Here is a 20,903-nt window from a genome sequence, read left to right on the forward strand (position 1 = left end):
CTATTTCTTCAAGTTTGAAAAAGAGAAAAGTGTTCAGCTGCAATATTTCCATGCATTTATTTCATGGCAGCTGGGGAACAAGCTATGAAGAAAAGATCAGTGGTTAAATCAGATGAACAGAATAAAGAAAACAAAATTAAATTAAACAGGTTAGAGAGGAGGACACAGGAACAACACAGATGACACAATGACCAAAACACCAAGCCTAATAGTTGGTTAAATCTTTGTCTACCCCGTATTGAGAAGGCAAACACTTGACTAGCACGAACCAGGAAACAGGCTGCTCTCAGTTCTCACAATCCAAGGAAATTTCATTAAAGTCTATAGAGTCATTACAGAAAAAAATCAGAATTTGTCTGTCTGGTTCTATCAATCAGCCACATTAACTTGATTTCATTAGTCACAGAAATTATTAATTATGTATCTCTGTAGAAAACCAGGAACAGAAACATTCTCAGAAAACCAGTGAAGAAACGTGAAGTGTTTAAAAAATCAAGACAAGTGACAATTATCCATTAAAATTTGAGCAGCTCTTCTATTACTGATTTCTGATAAGAAATACACACAAAGCAGTCTTTCACCATATTTCAGAGGCTAAAAAATAAAAAAAAAAAAAAGTAAATTATTAGGGAAATTAATAAATATGAGAACGTGCAGGGTAGTACACCAGGATTTCCTTTCATTCAAAATCACAACCCTGAAGACAACAGCTTTTTACTGAATCAGTTGCAGCCAGAAATTGAAAAAATAACAGGAGGAAGATGTGGTACCTTTACAAACTTACAAACTTCATGGCCTCTCAGTCTGATTATAAGAACACAGACCTGTAGATCTGAATGTGCTTCTGTTGTCAGCTTGCCTCAGGTTTGTCCTAGTATATCACTTTTCTGGAACTATTTCATTGTTTCACAATGCTCTGCAATGAAAAAGAAACTGCTGAATGAGAAAAAAGCATGGCAAGGATGAAATCCTCTGACCTGTGGTCTGCAGGAGGTCATGTTGGCTGATCATAATCTATCAAAACAGTAAATGTACCACACATTCTTTAGGTGTTTCAAGGATCAGCGGCAATGTGATATCCAAAAATTTACAGTAGTACCTTGTGTGCTGTGAAACAATCAGCTCCTCGCAATACTGAACTTGTCATGGGGTGGCTGAAATGGGTCAGTAAGTTAAATACTATATCCTCAGAAGCTCCAAAAAAAACCCAGAATAACTGTTTCTGCTCCTAAAGGAAACACTAGTAGCCTAACTTTACTGTTTGGGGGATCAAGAAGGAAGGGACATATCTTCTCATTTTGTTTAAACCTTTTCAAAGTGTTTTCTAAGTTTAAAATCTGTGGTATATTCAACAGAAGTACCAATGCTATTGAAGCAGTCCTGTATTTGATCCCCTCTACAGTCCATTGCTGCTGCTAGCGGTAGTGTTCAGGAAAAGAAAGGCAAGCCTAAAATAGATTTCCTGTCAAAACTGCTTTCCTATCTGTTCAACTGCTTCAGTTAAGAATGTGATTTATTTTTAAACATTATGCACAGACCATTTGAACTTTTGGTGTAGGTAGAACCATGTCATTATATGTATGATAATACCAGTATAGCTTGTTGATTTCCCTTTCTGCACATTTCTGCACTGGAATCAAGTATCTTGATATAATCACTTTATATCATTATAGCTGAGTTTGAAAAGTGGAAGATGGGATATGACTTGCAGTTTTACTACTTTAAATTAACCTGCATATTTAAAGCAATACAAACTATGTTTAAACAGGGCTTCAGGCCTTGGGGAATTATAAATATGAGTAATTTACTGTGTCTTTTGTGCAAATTGTTCCAAGAGCAAACCCCGGTCCTTGCCCAAACCCCTAATTAATGAAAACCAACTAACTCTGATTATCATGTAGGACACAGCAAATGTATAGAAGGGATTCTACTCGGATTTTAGCTAATGTGATATAGCACCTATAACCTTGGTTTCCCCTTGCTGAGCTAAAGCAAAGGTGTTTCATCATAATGGGAATTATTCCCAAGTCAATTTTCACAAGATTTTTCTCTTTCTCTTTTCAATCCATATGATCACAGTTAGATTTAACAATGAGGAAAAAAAAATGACCTTTGATTTACCATGAGTACATTTTATTATTTTCTTACACAGAAGTGACTGAAAAAATTTTGTTCTGCCTTTACAACAATCAAGTGCTGTTCTGCAGAGAAAAAGTGGGGAGATGTTACACTGAAGAGACAGATGCTTTAAAAGTTTTGCACATGACAGAATGTAATTAAATTGGAATGAAAATAATAACACAGCATTTGAATAAAAATACATATCCCAAAGCACTTCACAAGTAGGTCAATATCATTATAAGCATTTGATTGTTGCTTACTTTAGCAGGAATGGTTTAGGAATGAAAAATAGTTTAGTGTAGACTCTCTCACTTTGTGGCAGTTCTACAAAAGTGATAGTTAGTATAGAGCATCCTGGCACATGCAAAGCCTGGCCAATGCTAAATTTCATCTCCAGCTGCACAGAAATATTGATGTTATTTTCAGTGGGTTTGTCTAGTAGTGTAAACATTAGAAACCGGAATAAAATACTGACAGGTTACCAGCATTCAGCTAATTTTCATCAATAAGTCACTCCAAGGTCTAGATGTAGTATTCAAGTCTCCTTGAAGGTGTGAGATGTGGAGATGGGATGGGGGGATGGGTATGTACACTCTGAAAGACTGGATCATTAATGAGCAGAACATAAGAAATCATATAGGGAAAAGGAAGCCAGCTTCTCATACTAACATCAGTATTCTTACCCTACAGAAAGCTTCCATTAGATGATATTTAACTCAGATAATTACCCTTCTAGCTGACATTATCCATAGGAAATCACAATTTCACTATGCCAAAAAGAAGCTAAATGGCTAACTCTATTTTACTCCATACCCTTCAACTGATTTTCCAACTGATAATTTAAGGCAGGATATTCTACCCAGTCTCCATGCAATTGTGTATTTCTGTGTGGATGGAATCCTTCCTTTCTTTATTTCTTTATACTTGATTCTCCAAGAAACAGATAAAATTATATCTTTGAAGACGCTGTTTAATGGCAACATTTTTGGTTTTAAGCATTCCCTGGGTCTCAAACTCATTAAATTCAGAGATCTTGCCTCTCCTTTTGGATTTACATGCTACAAAGTGTAAGTTTCACTCATATGTCTCCAAAGAGAAACATCCCTAGCTGGGAGCAAGCCTTCCTGCTCTTCTGGAGGATCAAAACCCTTTGGGGTGCGGGTCACCCATACAGGCATTGCACTATATTGTCCCAGTTCCTGGGCACCACAGTCCCTCTTCACTGTCAGCTGCCTTTCCTCAGGCTTTGGGTTTCACTTTGTCTGCACCCCTGTTTTGTTTACAGTTCAGCTTTGGTTCCCTTCTAGCATTGCAGCCCCAAGCTTCTAGAGCACAGAATATAATTTTAAACTTTCTCAGAATATAAATATAAAAATGCTTTGTCTTTAGGAAGACAACATTAGAATGGTGCATGGTTGCACTGTCTCTTGGGCTCTTTGGGGCAGGAACCAAAACTTTAGCATTGCAGTTACCCAGTATGGGATTGTCATCCATTTCAGAATCTCAAAGTCTTATTAAAAAGTAAGTACATATTTATGACATTGTTTATGTTTGTGTGCTCCTATGACTAAGCTTAAAGCATTTTGTCATTGGACTTCCAAATATTATTTTTTTTTCCAGTTCTAACATTTGTTATTCCAGGAAAATCATCCCAAAACCTCCATGGATAGTCAGGTTAATGACATATCTGCACCAGATTAAGTACCTCTCCTTTTCTGGCTGTCACTATGCTGCTTGGTGGTAGGACATGTTTTAGTTTCACTAGCAAAGAATATTAAACTTTACTCAGGTTTGAGCAGAAGATCTCCAAGGGAAATTCTGGTCTGATATGTAATGAACATATATGGATTAGTTTGATGTATGTCTGATGATCTTGTTACTAAAGCACATTCCCAGCAACTGGAATAATCTAGCATTAAGAGTCCGAGGTGTAACATTTCCTCAGTTTGTCCTTTTCCCTTTATATCATCAGTTGCCTATCTCAGTCTTAAAAGCATCTTGTTCAACAGACAGTACAATATAAAGTGTAAAACCTGACTTATGTCTGCTTTTAGTCATTAAAAAAAATAATACAAAACAAATTTTTCAGACCATAAAATCAATGAACATGCATCCCAACAAACCTTAAATTAGATAATCTCATACATTTGATTAAAGGACAGTATACCAGGTACTTACTAGATTAAAAACAATATACCAAGTATTTTCAATTACATTTTATTCTTTTTCTTTCTACAACTAGTGAATATTTCTCAAGTGCAGATCTTTTCATTCAGACAGGTGAAAGTATTATACAATATTGTGCATTAGTTAGCCTACCTTTTTCAGCATGACATTGTTCTTTCAGAATGTCAATACCTTCTCCTTGTTTATTGCAACAAGCATAAAGGAGGCTTAATTTCTTGTGCATTTTCTGCTGCATCCCTAACGAATCTTATTTGCTATTAAGTCCCATTCTACTTGGCTTGTGATACCAACCTCACCCTTGTTATATTCTGAAAAATAACTTCTGAGCTTTTTCTGATGTTTTCCCTCAATTTGAGATTTGTATTCTTAAACTGCATTTCTCCTTTTCCTTTGCCTGTTTTGTTTTCCTAATGCCTTAAAAAATCAAACAAACATGGGCAACTGGCAACTTTCTGGTATGTTGGGACTACTGCCTGGTATAATGGCTATATTTTTTTTCTCTTATAATTCCCTCTATTCGGTTGTGTTGTCTCTTGTATTACACTTAGCTTGTAAGCTTACCAGGAGAGCACTCATTAACGTCGTAACTGTACAGCACCTAGGACAACAAGGCAATGATTCAAGTCTGAGATTTTTTCAGATCTGTAATAACAACAAAGGTAGCAAAACCAGACATAGTGTAGCTGTATATTGCTCAAAGACATTTTTCTCATAAAAAGTCCAAATTTTTTGCTATACTGTGCACAGGGTTCTGACTGAAAATATATACTTTCTCAGTGCACTGCAACTTCACCCTCTCCTCTCCTCTTGAAATGATGAGTTGTTTCATTTTATTATCTCTGCTCCTGGCCAGTTTGAGTTTTTTTATTCTACCAGTAATGCTGGTCACACTTGCATCCAACCACTTCTCCCGTAGACAGGCAGGTTTGTGCCTTCTTCCTAGCTGTCCATTTCCCATTTCTTGTCTTCTAGATTGAAATATTTTTGTCTTCTTTGTAACATTTGTAATCTTTTAAAACAAGTTTGCACTGTGATAGTCTGAACAGAATTAACCAAAACATCTATAAGGAAGGGAAATGGAGAGAAAAAGAGAAGGAAGGGGAAAGGAAAAGGGAAAAAGAAAGCAAAAGGAAAAAAAAGAAAAGGAAGGGGCAAGAGGGGGAAAGGAAGGGAAAGGGGGAAAAGGAAGAGGAAGAGAAAGGGGAAAGGGAAGGAAAATCATGTTAGTATCTGCTATTTGGTTTATCCTAATAACACCCCATTTGGTCTTTATACAAAATCTGATTTAACTTTGGTGTTGGCCTTGCTGTGAGAACAGCTGATTGAACCAGAGAACATCCAGAGGCCTCTTCCAGTTTAAAATTTTCTGTAATTCTATAATTGGGCTAACAATCATGAAGAGATGGATCTTGTTTTGGTATGAAATTCTGAGAAGGTTGAAAATTATTGTTTTAGTCTCCAAGGGTGGGGTTTACCTCATTCAACTTAACACACTTAATGTCCATGTCTAAGCCAGTCACTGGAGAGGAAGAATCATCTCCAAAATTGCTTTTTGTCACCTGATTAGATGCCTAATGTGAGCTGAAATGGTCACCTTTTTCTCTCTGGGATGAATATAACTCCATGCAACCAACCTTCTGACACTTGAGCTGAGAAAGATGAATTTCAGAATAATATGAATACGAATTACCTATTTTGTGGGCACATGCACCCGTTGATGAGTTATATTTTCCTGGTGATAACTTTTTACCTTCAAGCTGACTGCATCTTCCCTCAGAATGTTAAAGGAACAAATCATACATTTGAACTGAGATGTAATAGAAATATTATACCAAGGCATAAAACCTAGTATCAAAAATGACAACCCATATTCTTTTGTGATAACTTTTTTCACTGGCAAAACTGGAGGAGAAATAAAAAGAGTTTAAAAGAAGAGCTTGCTAGTAACAAGCCCCAAAACCTCTCTAAGGAAATGGAAATGTTATTTGACGTTACAAGTCAATGCTGCATTGTTGACAGAGCTCTCCCTGCCAAGCATCCATTTCCATTTATTATGTTTTTACAAATGCTGAACAAACCATCCAAGATCATATTGGGACTTAGAGCACAAGGTTATCATTAATAGCAGGGCATTAACAATGTGCTAAAAGATTACAATAGTGCTGAAACAAACTCGTGACCTGAGTGTGCTCTGGGTTCAATGAGAACAATAAATTCTTCATGTGGTTAAGCTCTTAAGAGCTACATACTATTAATGACAACAAGAAACCATGTCTGAAGAAGCTGTTTGATAGAGAGGTTTATTTGGCATTATGATGTAAGGAAATCATCACTGAAGCCTTCTATATACACTAGCAGAGCACAGGATAGCTCTGACTCAGGTAATGGCTGTCCGTCTATATTTGAAATATTAAATATTATATAGTCTGGCCCACCAACTACTTTCTTGCTTAAGTAATTGCCGTGTCAAAAAAAGCACTCAGGATCTTTAGTTTCATTATTTTAAACCACTGTAATTTCATTTTTTCTCTTTTCAAGCAGCGCTTAGGGATCATTGAATCATAGAATAGTTGGAATTGGAGGGGGTTTCTGGAGATTGTCTAGCAGGGTCAGCTAAGGCAGGTTGCTTAGGACTATCTCCAGTCTCATTTTGAATAACTCCAAGAAATGAGACACCAGGACATATCTGGGCAACCTGTTCTTGTTTTCAGAAAGGTTGTTAAAAATAAAAAGATTAAATTCTTATCTCTGCTTCAGAAAAAAAATGTTATGCACCACAAATACAGTTTCAGTTTGAATTATGAAGTGCAAGAGGCAAACATGTCCTCTCTGAAGCTGAAATTCACCTTACAACTCATTTACCCATGCTAATCAGTCAATAGATTTGCAAAAATGATGTGTTGATTTCCCTTCTTTTTAACGTAGCAATTTCTGTTGGGTGCCAAAATGAATTAAATAAAGCGCAGCTCTGAGAGCTGACATACTAATCAAAAATTGCAAGTGCTTTCCCTTAAAATGCTGCCAGGAGCCCAGTTTCTGGGCCCCCTGGAGTCTCAGAAAGTGAATGAGACTTCTGCTCGCATAAGAGACTCATCTTGCTCAGGAAATATCTAAGTGTTGCCTGGGAAGCTAGACAATGTCAGTGAAAAGAATTGAAGAAATTCTCACCATATCTTGGAAGTTGCATCAAGTCCTGACACTTGATGGCATCTGGCAGGTCAATGGGACCTTAAGCCAGCAGATATTCACCTCTACTTCATGGAGCAGCATCAGCTGCAAATGCCTCCATTTGGTCCATTGTGAAAGACAGAGGGTTATGCCCATGAACTTTGTGGGTCTCCAAACATCTTGCCAATTAGATAAAAACACAGGGATTCACAAGGTTTTTGGATTACACCTGGTAGGTTTTTTCCGGCTGAAGCTACTTAAATGAACTCATGTCAAATGACAATTGAGAGAAACTCTTTCCAGCTGAAGTTTCAAAGAATTTGCTGTTTAGAAAAAAAAAAAAAAAAGAAATCTAAAGACCAAAAACAAACCAAAAAAGCCCTCATGAAACAAACAAACCAACCTGAAGGCTGCTGACTCCCTTAAGCTCTTCACAGACCTCACCATTATTGGCCAAATTCTGTTCTCATCCTCAGCTGTCAAAGCAATGAAGGGGGTAAGTTTTAGCCCCACAAATTCAAAGACAAGCTTCCCTCTGGTTTCAGTAACATCAATATTTTACTGACATTTACTCCTTACATTTTTATTTTTGTTTGGACAAAAGTTCAGTTTGTGGATCTGAAAGCATTTCAAAGCTGTGACTATGTTTCACGGTATGTTTGAGATGCAGGTAAATACCATTTAGGTCTTCCAGTGCTTGTGGAAACTGTCCTGGGTTGTGAGTCTACAGCAGAACCAGAAACAGAGCTCCGAACAACTGAATTCCAGGTTCCCTCATTAAAAGGGAACATGAACTATTACATGTCAACACTACTGCCTTTGATTTATTAAGGCCTAGAAGGCCTAGTTGTCAAGTCTTTTTTTTGTTTCTTTTTTCTCCTACATGGACACTTTTCTAGCCAGTTTTACAGAACTTTTCCCTACCAGGTACTTCACTGTGGTAGATTGGAATTGATATTAACAGTCGTCTCTGATTTAAGTTCCTCCTGAGAAGCCGCAGTATTTTTTGAGACAAAAATACAAGAGTACAACACCACCAGAACTGAAAGGCATATGTGAATATACTTAGAAATTTGACCTATTTGGAAAGATAGCTTTACTGGGTATGATCGAGCAGATGTACTTAACGTGTTATAGTGAGAAGTACAGGAAAGATATGAGAAAGGAAGATTCAGGCAAAACCTGGACAAGGCTAGAATATGATTGAAAGAAACAGAAGGGGAGAGAAGAAAAAGTTTCTTCATCAGATGGTAGAAGGAACATCCTGCGCTGCACTGAAAACTCATGTCCTCCCAGGGAGACAGGTTCCTACATTTCTTGTGAGCAGAAAGTACTAGGACGTGGCTCTATCTTAGTTTCTTTCTTCTTACTTACAGCAGTGTAAAGAAAGGACCCTGGATTTTGGCTAGCAGCACAATACAACTCAGGAAATTTTAAAGCATGTAGCTGTCCTTAGAATCCAGACTGAAGTCTCCACACACAAAATAAGTTAAAAAATCACATTTAGTATCAACAGGATGTTTTCAATAAGAGTGTCTGAAACATTCAAATATACAATTTTTTACAAGCAGCAAAAAAACTTACTGGAAATCAATTAGGTTTCATTTAGTTTTTCAAGAAGTCATCACTACTGTATTCAAAATACCTTTGAAAATATTCATTTTAAGCACCAGACCATCTGATAAATGCCCTAATAAAAAGGGCTTTACTAAACATGAAGCAAATCCTCGTAAGTCTAAAATCATGTTTATTGTGTTTCTACAGCTGAGTTTCAAAATTGCATTTTTTTACTTTTATCCACTGGAGTCTGAGATTGTGCTACACATCAGCAATAATTGCCACTGCTTTTGCTGTAGCTTAGGAAGACAAGAGGATTCTTTGTGTGCCTCTTTTATGACATTGTCAATATATTAATACAAGTTATATGAACAAACCTAAAGAGACAAAGAGCTGTTTGTTATATTATTATCCAGGGGTGAAAGCACAAATCTTAGGGAAAAAAATCCAGTAGGGAGTGCAGCTGAACAAAAGGTCTAAGTAAGGCAGGCTCTGACACCTGATTATATGCGAACCCAGCAGTGTAGCCGTGCAGGGATTCCCTTCTTCTGTTTGCAGACAAGGATTAAATGAGAAGTGGTGAGATAACAAGGGAGTGTGTATGCTTTATGATATGCCTATTTTTTCTACCAGTTGCTAATCTGCAGCTCTGGTGATGATTGCAATTTCATCTCCAGAGATATGCTATTCAGAAACATCAAAATGGTGTTCAACTGAGCACCCTGTGTTTCTTTAAGGCCAGATTGTCCAGACTATCAACCACTGAAGGGGGAGGACCTCCTATTTTATTCTGCTCTTTACCCTTCCTTGGGTGATGCCAGACAGCAAATGGGAAGAGGAAGGTAGGATCCAGTCTACTCACCTGATATGCTGTAAGAAGAGTACTTGTCTGCAGGAGGAGCTGGTCTGTCAAACCTCGATTCATCAATACAAGTGTATGGCTGCACATAGGAAAACAGTGACTCAGTGTGTGAACAGAACACTGGCAATTCCACTAAGAACAGATAGAGAAGCAAAAAAACTTCAAATTAGGCCAGCAAAACCCTGCAAATTAGGCCTTGCCTTATTTTATTGTTTGTTTTGCAATAAAGCAACACAGAGCTGCCAGTTGCCCATGTCAACCTACAGGTATGTAAGGACACTTCCCACCTTCAGTTGCCACTAGCCAGACTTTTAATTTCTGTTGCCTTGTAGAAATCAGTTCTCTGTCTACTGTATGCAGGTGCTGTTGACGATGCAAACTGCAGAATCCACTGATAATCACAACTTTATGGACGTGGCTCAACAACTTTAAACTAGCAACTTCAAGATCTATTGAGAAATTAAACCAAATATGTACATCTTGGATGAGTTCCTGGTGGAAGCTACATAATCTGACTGCTGATAAATAAAGGTTTGTGTGAAAGGCACTTTCGAAATTAAATCTGCAGTCAGTTCTTTCTTTGTGAATGTGCTCATAACTTGAGTATGTTAATACCTCTTGTCCAGATGGCAATTTTGGGGGGCATGAACTCTCCCCAGTTTTTAAGAGCATCACACGCCCTATACGAGTGCACCTTCATACAAGATACCCTACATTTTTTCCAGTACCCATTCATTGCATGAATCAGAGTATACAGTTACTGCCAGATTCAATCCAAAAGATTTGCACCTACAAGAAAGTCACTGCACTTATAGGCAGAGTGTGCTGACAGACTTTAGTGAAACAGAAAAAATATTTATTCTCTGTATTTATTCTCGTATTAATACAGAAAAAAGACATTAATAGGTACAGAAATCACCACAGATCTTTGTTGGCTGAAGCTTGGTGACCTGTATGAAGACCTCTTGCCTCCCTCAGAGACTGAATATTTCCTGGGGCTGTAGTGGTCTGTATCACGCCCGCTGAGCAAACCAAAAGTCCCTTAAAGCTCAGTGGTGAATTAATCATGCTTGGGCCACCCGCCAGTATAAAATTAGAATGGTGTGTGACTTCTGTGAGAATTGCACATGAAGCATAGATGCTATTTGTATGTTAATAACTGTGAGGCCTTTTGCTTTTCTTATTGACGCCCTGTGCTTTGTCCAGATGCAAGCAGGTAAAGCGACCCACATTCTCTTGACACGTCGCACATGGCATTGCCCAAGCACAAAGTGTGCAATCAGTTTTTTCCCCACTGCACACAAACACAAACACATAGACAACCTTAATCACACCACCTGGCAAAGGAGCAGCCTCCCCTCCTCCTGGACTGTCTGGCAGATGGCACAACAGCAGCACAGTTTCACAGCTCCAGGACCAAAGTAACAGCTGTTGGATTACCACACACTTTCTAGAACTTTAATCTTCAAAGAAATTCTGGATCTTACCTGGCTTCACCTTTCCTCCTGCCGTTCACAGAGAAGGCAGAAGCCTCAGAAAACAAGGTTATGCAGGCCCTTAGCATAGCCTGAAGCCACAATGTCAGCAAGGATAAAGACAATATAGTTAATGGCTGAAATATGTATAAGGGAGCAGTCCTTCAGAATAAGGATTTTTGAAGATAATTACAGGGGCTGGAAAATTGGGTTGAGAAAGATTTTAACAGGGAAAATATTTTAGTTTATCTAAATGTTACCACTGAAAATGTTACAGGATGAGTTGGTCATATTTCATGTGCAATCTGAAAACATGGAAAGTTGTCTGAAAGATTATTAAATAACTGTAGAGAAGGAAGCGCTTTAAAACCAAATTATCATCTCCTCTTCCCTACATGTGACTACCACTTCTGGAGCTCATTTATCATTAGACTAAATGGTTGTGGACAAGGAGCATCTTTTAACAAAATCCAGATCCAAAATGTATTTCCAGTGAGCAGACATAGAGCAGAATTTACATTAAAATCTGTAACTGAGCCATGCTTCATTTCTTTTGTGACTCAAATTTTAGTTATATTAAGGGCTATACTGCCATGGCTGGTGCAATCACAACATCATATTATTAAGGAACTTTCCATTATCGATGAACTTTAATTATCATTAGAGATCTTGGTCTCATTTGATCTGAAGTAAATGCATAGTAACTTCAAGGAGTTTGAATGAAATATTCCATCATTGCATTTTTGCAGAGGTATTCAGGGTCATGACTCAAATTTAAGCTGGGCTGTTTAAACCCAGGATAGATTAAATAGATAGGATAGGAAGGAAATGAGTTGCTTGAAAGCTGGTAAGATTTTCCTCAGTGAGATTCAAACAAGACCTGATTGCATAAATCTGTCCAATTTTATTATTAATTATCCAATATCAAAAAAAAAAAAAAAAACAAAACCCCTCACTTCATTTGGTTTACACTTAATTTTTCTTTTATACACTTCTTCAATTAAATGATTTTTTTTTTTTCTGGTACAAATTGTCTCAAACTATCATTGATATGTAGTTAAATTGAATTATTAAAAGTTCTTATCAAAAATCTCATCCTAGTATTGAGAGATTATTTTTTTCTGAAATGTAAATGTATACTCCAAAAACTTGCTGCTTTCAATCACTTAGCCTTCTAATTTATTCCTGTAGTGGCTGAATTTCAACAAATGCATCCTTTTCCTGCCTCTTTACAGCTAACAATAGACACAAGAATATCAAGAAACTGCTAAAACAGCCAAAAAGAATATATTAAAGTCCAGCCACACAGACAAAGTTATGGTTTCACCCATCTACCAAAAGCCACATTTTAACCACTCTCCAAGAAAATACTTTTAACGTACAAGAAGCCCTGAGAATACTGGAGGCAGATTCAGTGTTTGTCCCCATTTCGCTGAATTGAAGGAGGCTGCTAACAGTAAAATTTCATTTCCTTTTTGTTAAGCAGCTGCCTGCTGTCTGAGCTGGCTGATACAGGAAGGATATGGACTATGATGTCTTCGTGAGTCCCAGGGAAAGTGCTAATGTGATTTATATGTTCTCAGAAGATCACTGAAGTTCAAGAATAAGGGAGGGACGCTGACACATTTTCTAATGTAGGTGTAATCATTGGCACCAAGGACAGCCATTTCACCTAGTTCATGTTTTCTTATTTAAAAATAGACACATAATGATTATTAGAGATAGTTTAAGACTGGAGATTTTTTAATGAAAAATATGCTCCCATTTAAAATAATAGAAACCTTCAAATCTTGTAGGATGCTCTTATTTTGAAGTGCATTTTCTCTCATCAGGGAAGTCCAATATCTTCTTGCCATCCACATTCATGATACTCTGTCACACAGCTTTGTGTTTGTTCTGGAGAAGGTGGCTACACACTATATTTAAAGACTGACCTGCACTTGGCACTTGTTGAAAGGATAATTGGAGATGCTTCTCATTAGGATGCCTTGCTTCCCCAGCCAGTGTCTACAGTGACTTGCATGGCACTCGAATCCTCTTTGGAGTTTTCTGTGATGCCAAATGTATTTACCTACGGTGCAACTGGTACATACAGATATTCATTCTTACCCTACAGGAAGGAGAATACATTTGTCAAGTCCTTCTGCTGACACCTCATGCTTCTTTGCCATATAATTGGGTTGTCTGTTTGCTTCTGCTTCAGGGTCATCCTGACCAGGTGCAAGAGCCTCATGCAGGTGCTAGCATGCCACCATGCACCGTTCAGTGAGACCCCAGCACACACAAAGTTTGTGCATCCCATCCATGGTACCCCTTACTGTTGACTGGTCACTCATAAGCATGGTCTCCCCATGGGGTCCCTGACATCTCAACCCACTGGGAAGAGCCATGCTTGCCAGCAAGGCTGAGTTCTGGATGGCAGGGTGTGGATGCATGTTTGTGAGCTCAATGAAGGAGCAGAGAGAAAAACAGACAGAGGGGCACCCTCTATAGTGGAAAAGAGCAGTGGCTGAGCAATGCAGGGGTATCTGTGAGATCAGTCACATGATTCTGAGAGATCCCACTACTGTGCTCAATGAATAACATGGTGCAACAATGACCGAGACAACAGTGACTCTGGGCTGTGTCTGCTACATCTTAGTAGACACAGAGGAAGACAAGCCCAAGAAAATGATGAAACTTCATGTTCATCTACATTTATTAAAAAATATTAAATTTTGTTTTCAAAAAGTACCTATTTTGTGCAAAGTTGACAGAATAATGCAGAGTTTTCTCTTGTGTTTAGTATTGTTCATGGATCCTTCACTCTGTCAGAAAGGGGATTTTCCTTGCACATTAGCATTTTAGTTTTCCTAAAGCATTTTTCAGCAGAATTCTTCCCCATTTGAAACCATGGCTCAGGTATCTTCTCCAAAGGAAAAAAAAACAAAACCACAGTCAATAGAAACATAGATCTGGAGAGGACAGCTTATATCATTGATCTAGCTGTTTGCCAACAAAGAAAGCCATGCAATAAGTGTTTAATACAAAATGCACAGATCACTCACAACATCCACAGAACACTTCCAAACACTCCAGGAACAGATTGAAGGCTATAAAAAGTTCCAAAATTAGAGGTAATGTTCATATACCAGCCCACATCTTCTGCCCCCTGCTCTACCCCACCTTCTAAATGTCAATTCTATCACAAGCCTGTGAAGCAAATATTAGATAAGTAGCCTTTATTTCACCTTTCATTTACAAGGCCTTTCCCAAAGTTAAGTCTCTGCCTTTCCTTTGCATTGTTTGTCAAGGATACATAGAGAGAGGGATAATATGAAATAATCTTAGTTTGGAGCTCACTGAGGGGTCACTGGGAACTGCAGACTTATTATTGTTGGCCTGATGCCAATCGTGCTGAAATAATGCTTGTCACATTTCTTTTCCTTATGGAAGCTGAGACTTTGTAGAATCCATGCGGTGGATGTTTTCAGTAGAGGAACTATCTAACTTTTCTCCATGGGAGGAATAAGAACTCAAAACTTTTTGTCTTTTTAGTGAACTTACCCAGAGAGAGGAGGGAAACATAAAGATGAGGAAGAATGAGATTTAGACAGTTGTCAGAAAAAGACAAAAATGGCCTTACATGATAATTATCACATTAATATGTGTACAGCCAATAAAATACAAGTGTCTTTAGGTGACCACCAACCCAGAATTGCAGTTAGAAGAGCAGAGGAGCAGAACTCCACAGGATATCTGACCTCCTTTTTTCAAACATGTGGAAATACTTTGTAGGCTGCAAAGCTGTGGAGCAAGAATATTCTGATCACGAAAAGACAATGCAGTAAGCATGTATGCCTCATGCAACAGCTGTAAATCATTTGGTGTGACACAGAAAGCCCATACAATATGGAGCACTACCAGCTTTCTAGCTTCAGTTACCCTTGAGCTACATTTAGGTTCTTATTTCCAGTATACTGTAAAATAACACTGGGTATTTCTCCAAGTCCAAAGGGGCTAATGAGGAATTCTAACTGCTTGAATTTAATTGAGTCTGCAAATACCATGCTTCCTTTTCCTGAAAACTTGACATTCTTGACTGGGGAGGGGAGAACCCAGGAGAGTGATTTACTTTTTTTTGCTTTTTCTTTTCTTTTAAGCATGCTGAGAACTACAATGCCCGAGTCCTCAGCAATTAAAGTTACCAATTTACATTTATTTAATAGTGGCTGGATTCTGACAGTGTGTGTATTAAGAGGGTGTGTGTAAGAGAAATTAGCACTCAGTAGTGTAGAGAGGAATCTCCATTAAGTGCCAGATAAGCATTCTTCCCACTCAGGAGGAGGAAGGCAGTGTGCTCACTGCAAAACCATGGCTTTGAAAGTGGAGTTATTCATCTTTCTTCTACTTAGTACAAGCTCACCTAGGAATTAGTGGCCAGTTTCTAAGATGCTGTAAACCCACACATTTGTTTAGGCTGGCCTTTTGGGACACAGTGGCTTACAGTAGCTACAGCCACTGCTCATTTATTTTTTACTCCAAACTGCATTTTACCACAGTGCCCACTCTTCTGCTAATGTAAGGTATGAAAGGTTTTTAATCTGTAAAGTGAGTAAATAAAGTGACTCAAAAAAGAATCTTTGAAGAGAATGAGTAGTGCTTTCTTGAGTTGACTTTGCTGAAAAGTGGCTTTTTTTTTTCCTGGGAACAGGGTAAGCCCTGGAAAGGTATGATTCAGCATAAGGCAAGGGTTAATCCATGGCCTTTAATACACCATACGAGTTAATAAATAAACCAATTGAAAATATAATGAAAATTAGGTCTAATCCTTAGCAAATAAAATACTTGGCTACTTTGAACTGACCTCAGTATATTCAGACTTTCCTAATTTGTGCTTTGCTTTTAATCGCCTAGAACCCCCTACAGTTACCTAGAAACCATAGGTGCAGTGAGAATAGCCAGGCATCCATAGTAAAGATCAGATTTGTCCAACATCTTTCAAGAATGGTTTAGAAGTAATTGAGTCTCCTTTGGGACCAGGGAATGGTAAAGAAGCCCTCTCAAGCTCTCTTTCATCTTGTTATCTTGTTTATTGTATTATCCTGGAGTCAGTTTAGATGTAACACAAAAGAAAGCAGACTCTGTCACATATTACTTCTCTTTCTCCACTCTCTCAACTTACACTCAGATAAAAGCAGCTAAGACTACAATTCTTTGATTTTATTCTAGAAGCTAGATTCTTTAGGGGTAAGTAAGTACCAGTGATTCTTGTTAAGTTTGGAGTTCATCTCACAGCCATAACCTTCTGGTGGCCAGAGTGATTGGGTGCCTCGTTAGGAAAGCTTAGTCTCTCCTGTGGGCAGCTGGGCTCAAACAGGCATAGCTCAGTATGGGAGTTTCTCCCCATCCAGCATTTTTCTCCAGGTCAGCCCAAACCATAAGTGTTAGAAGGTCCTGAGTTCAAAGAGGAGTGTGAAGAAGAGGGCTGCTGGGTGAGAGAAATAGTTAAATGATGTGAATGGAGATATGAATGAACAGTGATGGATTTCTCTTCTTACTCTAAAAATGAGTTAGAAGACCAACATGAGGAGGGGATATAGCAGAAACTATGCAGAAACCAGTCTGTTCCTCATGAAATCTGTAGTGCTGAAGTAGGAGGGTTGGGTTGGATGTTCTGGAAGAAAAGATAAAAATACTATCATTATGCTTCTAGGGAGATTTTATACTACTTTTGTTACTGTTGTTCCCATTACTAATATATTACTCATGGAAGGAAATGTGTTAGTTTTCCACCTGTTCTCCTAGGGACAGATATGGCATTCAAAAAAGAGGGAAGTTCAAAAGACACTTGTATGTCTGTAGAGAAGCCCAAACCCCAAAACTACTTGCAGCTGCCATGGTAACTACATTTATAATAAAATGGAAATATGAGACACACATAAAATTTCCTTTTCTTTTGACCTGCTTGGTTTTCCTATAGCACTTCCCATCTCACCAAGGTCAGACTTGCCTGTGAGCATCTCAGCCCAGGTGTTTTGCCTTCGTTGCCTCTTCTTGAGATCCTGCCCTCCAGCCCAGATATTTCCTTAGGGGTGGGTTCTCAGCTGTCCTGGAGCATTTCCACCTATGTACCTTTAATTCTGCTGCAATGAAATCAGCACACTAAGACGTCCCCTTCTTGGTATGGCTGTTTCTTTGACACACTTCTGTCAACACTGTCCTTCCATACAACCCAGGTTTGGGGCTTTCAAGTGCTGGAAGGATAAGGGGAAGCGATTTTGAGGTGTTAGAGTTTTGTGTTTGATTTTCTGAACATTTATGTATAGGTAACTAGCTGAACTAAAAGACATCAAGAGTTTGTTTTGCTTAAGAACATTCAATTGTGGTACCTCTGAACCATCAGGGCTCAAAATGCTTCTGCCTAAGTTGAGATATAGGGAGCTTTGGCTGAGAGTCAGAGAGAAGCAGTGTAACTGTCTAGAGGCCAGGGTGAGCATACACCTATGTAGCCTTTTCTTTGCAGCTTAAAAATTGGAACCTTAATGGGAAATGGGAAGTCATCATGTGATGCAGTGTGGGGATGTGACCCAGAGCAAGCAAAGGAAGCAGCATCACTCCTTACCATCAAGGCCACACTGACTGTGTGCCAGCAACAGCAGCACAGCGTCCTGGCAACACTGACTTGTTCTGGCACAGGCAAAGGCCGCCAGGAGTGAAGGACGAGCATCAGAACAGACCTTCCTGTCTGTGAGCCTTGCAATAGGAAGCTCCAGGGCTGCTTTCAACATGTCTATCCTTCCTGTGCTGTTCCCAAGCTGCAGCACCAGCTGCAATTAATCTTCTTTTACGCACTGCTCTGATCTAACAATTGATCTTGCAGGCTACAGAAGACTTAGGCAACTGTTTTACAATGAAAATATCACTGAAAATCAGCATGATTACTGCCTATGGGCTGGTCTTTGTCTCATTTGAACCTCACCTTCTAAGTTTTTATCCCACAAGGATTTTTCTTTTTAAGCTTTTTTTTTTCCCTACTTTTTTTTTGTAATCTACATGTGGAGCTCACTTTCTATTTCCCAGCTGGTGCAAGGAGGTACTAGGGTATAGAAGACAGGGCAGCCCTGTTTCCTTAATCTACATCTTTTCGTAATGAGTCCAGCAATAGAACCAGATCAAATAAAGGTAGCTAGTTAACTTGCTTAATGATCAATTTTATTCCACAACGTAAAGGTCTCAGAAAAGAATTGTCTTTTGATTTACCTACATTATAAATTTAATGTTGTCAGGAAAATGTCTAAAAGATATGAGAAACATTATACCAAAATTCAGTAAAGGGAGAGGTTGTCAAAATTTGAGTAAAATGAATTTATTGCATGGTTTTAAATAAAACAAACTGAGAATAACTCCTGAAGAGTTGAAACTTTCTTTTGATATATTTTTTTAATAAATATTTCATTTTTTTTAATTCATTTTTTGCCCAATATCTTTTATTGGGAGGAAGGGATTAATTTCCTTCTTTTTTCCTTCGAATGGGAAAATAATACAAGAATTAATAGTTTCCTATCAAGATGACATGGTGGTTTTTTGGTTGTTTTTACTTTAGCCTTTGAGTTTAAAAATTGATTTGTCTCCTAGCTACAAGTAAAAGTTGAAAGAAAGCACAAAGTTTGCAGGCAAATTTTAAACTAGGCATTGGTATCAGAGAACTCAAATACTTGCAAGTGCCAAATTTCATGCTATAAATAAAATTTACAAAACAAAACAAGCCTACATGTGTTTGTAGTTCTGACATTAATGCACTATTTTGTTCTTATTTTAGGAAAATCATATAAACACATGAGATGCAAATTCTAGAGGACACAGTGACAGATAAGATCAACTAGTACAGAGAAATAGAGCTTGTGAGTGCTAAGGCAGGAACCTGCCTCCTACTTCTGCTTGGAGATGTGCTGCTGTGGTAACATCTGTTCCTGTAGCACTCACGCAGGGCTTGTTTGCACACCCTTTGGGGGTGATATCAGGTGCTGTGGTGTTACGTATCTGCAAACACACAGCCTTTCTTTGGTTTGGAGGGAGAAGAGCAGTCCCAGACCTGCAAGAGTCTGATGGCAGAACTTTTCCTCAGGCTCCTCAGATGCAGGCTGTGTTCCTGCTTTGGCTGGCTCTTTTCTCACCCGCTTCCACCAGTTGCCTGTCTGGGTCTGCAGCACTTTCTGGCACGTGCTGCAGCCTCCACAGGGCTTAGGATGCATCCCCCACAAATGTCACCTCAGCCATGTCTGTCTCTTCCAAACACTGGGTCTCTTCTGACTGTTTTCCTGCAGTTTATTGCATAAGAGAAGAGACTTTCCCAAAATGTTACTGGCATCTCTTGTGAGCAAACAGATGTTGTGCTGTAATCCCACCCTCTCCAAGCCTGTGTGCAGGGTGTGGGCAACCCAAAAGCCTTTTCTCCAGCTCATGCGTAACCTGCCCTCTTTGCACAGGCATTCCTGCTTCTTATTGATTTTTACACTGTTGCCAGGATTTTTAACTTTGGTTTATTAGCAACAAAGTTTATCCTTTTCCCATCCTGTGGGAATAAGCTATTTCAATATCTATACAGCACAACTATTATGGTATGCAGGAGGAATTTTTCCTCCACAGCAAGGGAGCATGCAGAACACAGCATTAAAGAGGCTTTACTGCCTGCAGAACACACTGCAGTGAGTTGCTGCTCTTAGCCTGGCCAAATGAACATTAATATAATTCGGCCTCTTTCTCTGAAGTTTAGATTAAGGCCCGTTACATCACAAATAAAACTGACTAAAACTGATACAGACATTTATGAGCAGTTACGGTTATCATCCACTGGCTGACAACTTGCTTTACCTCCTTAACTCAATTTTGCATCCAAACCCTCAAGGAGGGGAGAGTGTAACATTTTACTTGTAGCACTACGGATAGTTTAATACGATTTCTGTCAGTAGAGTAGCTCTGACAGACTATTTAGTTCACCTCAGTTGGGAATATACAGATTGTCAGGGAATCCAGTATCCTCTGATATAAGTCATTTGCAGTTAAACATACATTTTCCCACTGAAGCAGCTCTCTGGCTTTGCTGCTATTTGTGTGGTTATCTGGTTTTGGAAGATGTTCCTTTTATTCTGTTGACTTTGGCAAAAGTTAACCTAATTGCGTGTCCGTGTTCTGAGGCATTGCCATTAATAAGTCCTCCTTTTTAAAAATTTGAGCTGGATTCTCTCATTCAGAAGTACAGGGTTTAAAAACACTTGCTGAATATTGATTATGGATTCCTACAACCAGTTCTGTTCAGTTTTGTTGTTAAAGTCTTTTACATGGTTGAAAAACAAGCAGATGATCTAACACTAGAAAAGTAAAATGCTTACGCCAGCAGTAGTATAACTCACTTTTCCCTTGTGTTTTCATTGCACATGATGTTTGGGGTCATACCTAAACAATTGTCAGTCATTAAACTCTATGCTCCAACCCAGTTATACTAATGTAAACCTGACAGGATGCTCAGGCATTAGGTAATTTGCAACCTGTTT

General features: G+C 38.5%; 1 long non-coding RNA gene across 1 annotated transcript; it reads right to left on the reverse strand.

Annotated features, from left to right (window-relative positions):
- Positions 1-824: 824 nt before the first annotated feature.
- LOC133273449 (uncharacterized) lies at positions 825-19,861 on the reverse strand. Its single transcript, XR_009744808.1, has 3 exons — positions 19,355-19,861; positions 9,896-9,974; positions 825-916 (listed from the first exon to the last, which is right to left on the reverse strand). It is a non-coding gene; the product is annotated as an uncharacterized LOC133273449 (long non-coding RNA).
- Between the last annotated feature and the right edge of the window lie 1,042 nt (positions 19,862-20,903).

This window comes from Pezoporus flaviventris, unplaced genomic scaffold, assembly GCF_033815535.1.
Source record: "Pezoporus flaviventris isolate CSIRO_AGI_PZ_B2104156 unplaced genomic scaffold, CSIRO_AGI_Pfla_v1 ptg000031l, whole genome shotgun sequence".
Classification (NCBI taxonomy): domain Eukaryota; kingdom Metazoa; phylum Chordata; class Aves; order Psittaciformes; family Psittacidae; genus Pezoporus; species Pezoporus flaviventris.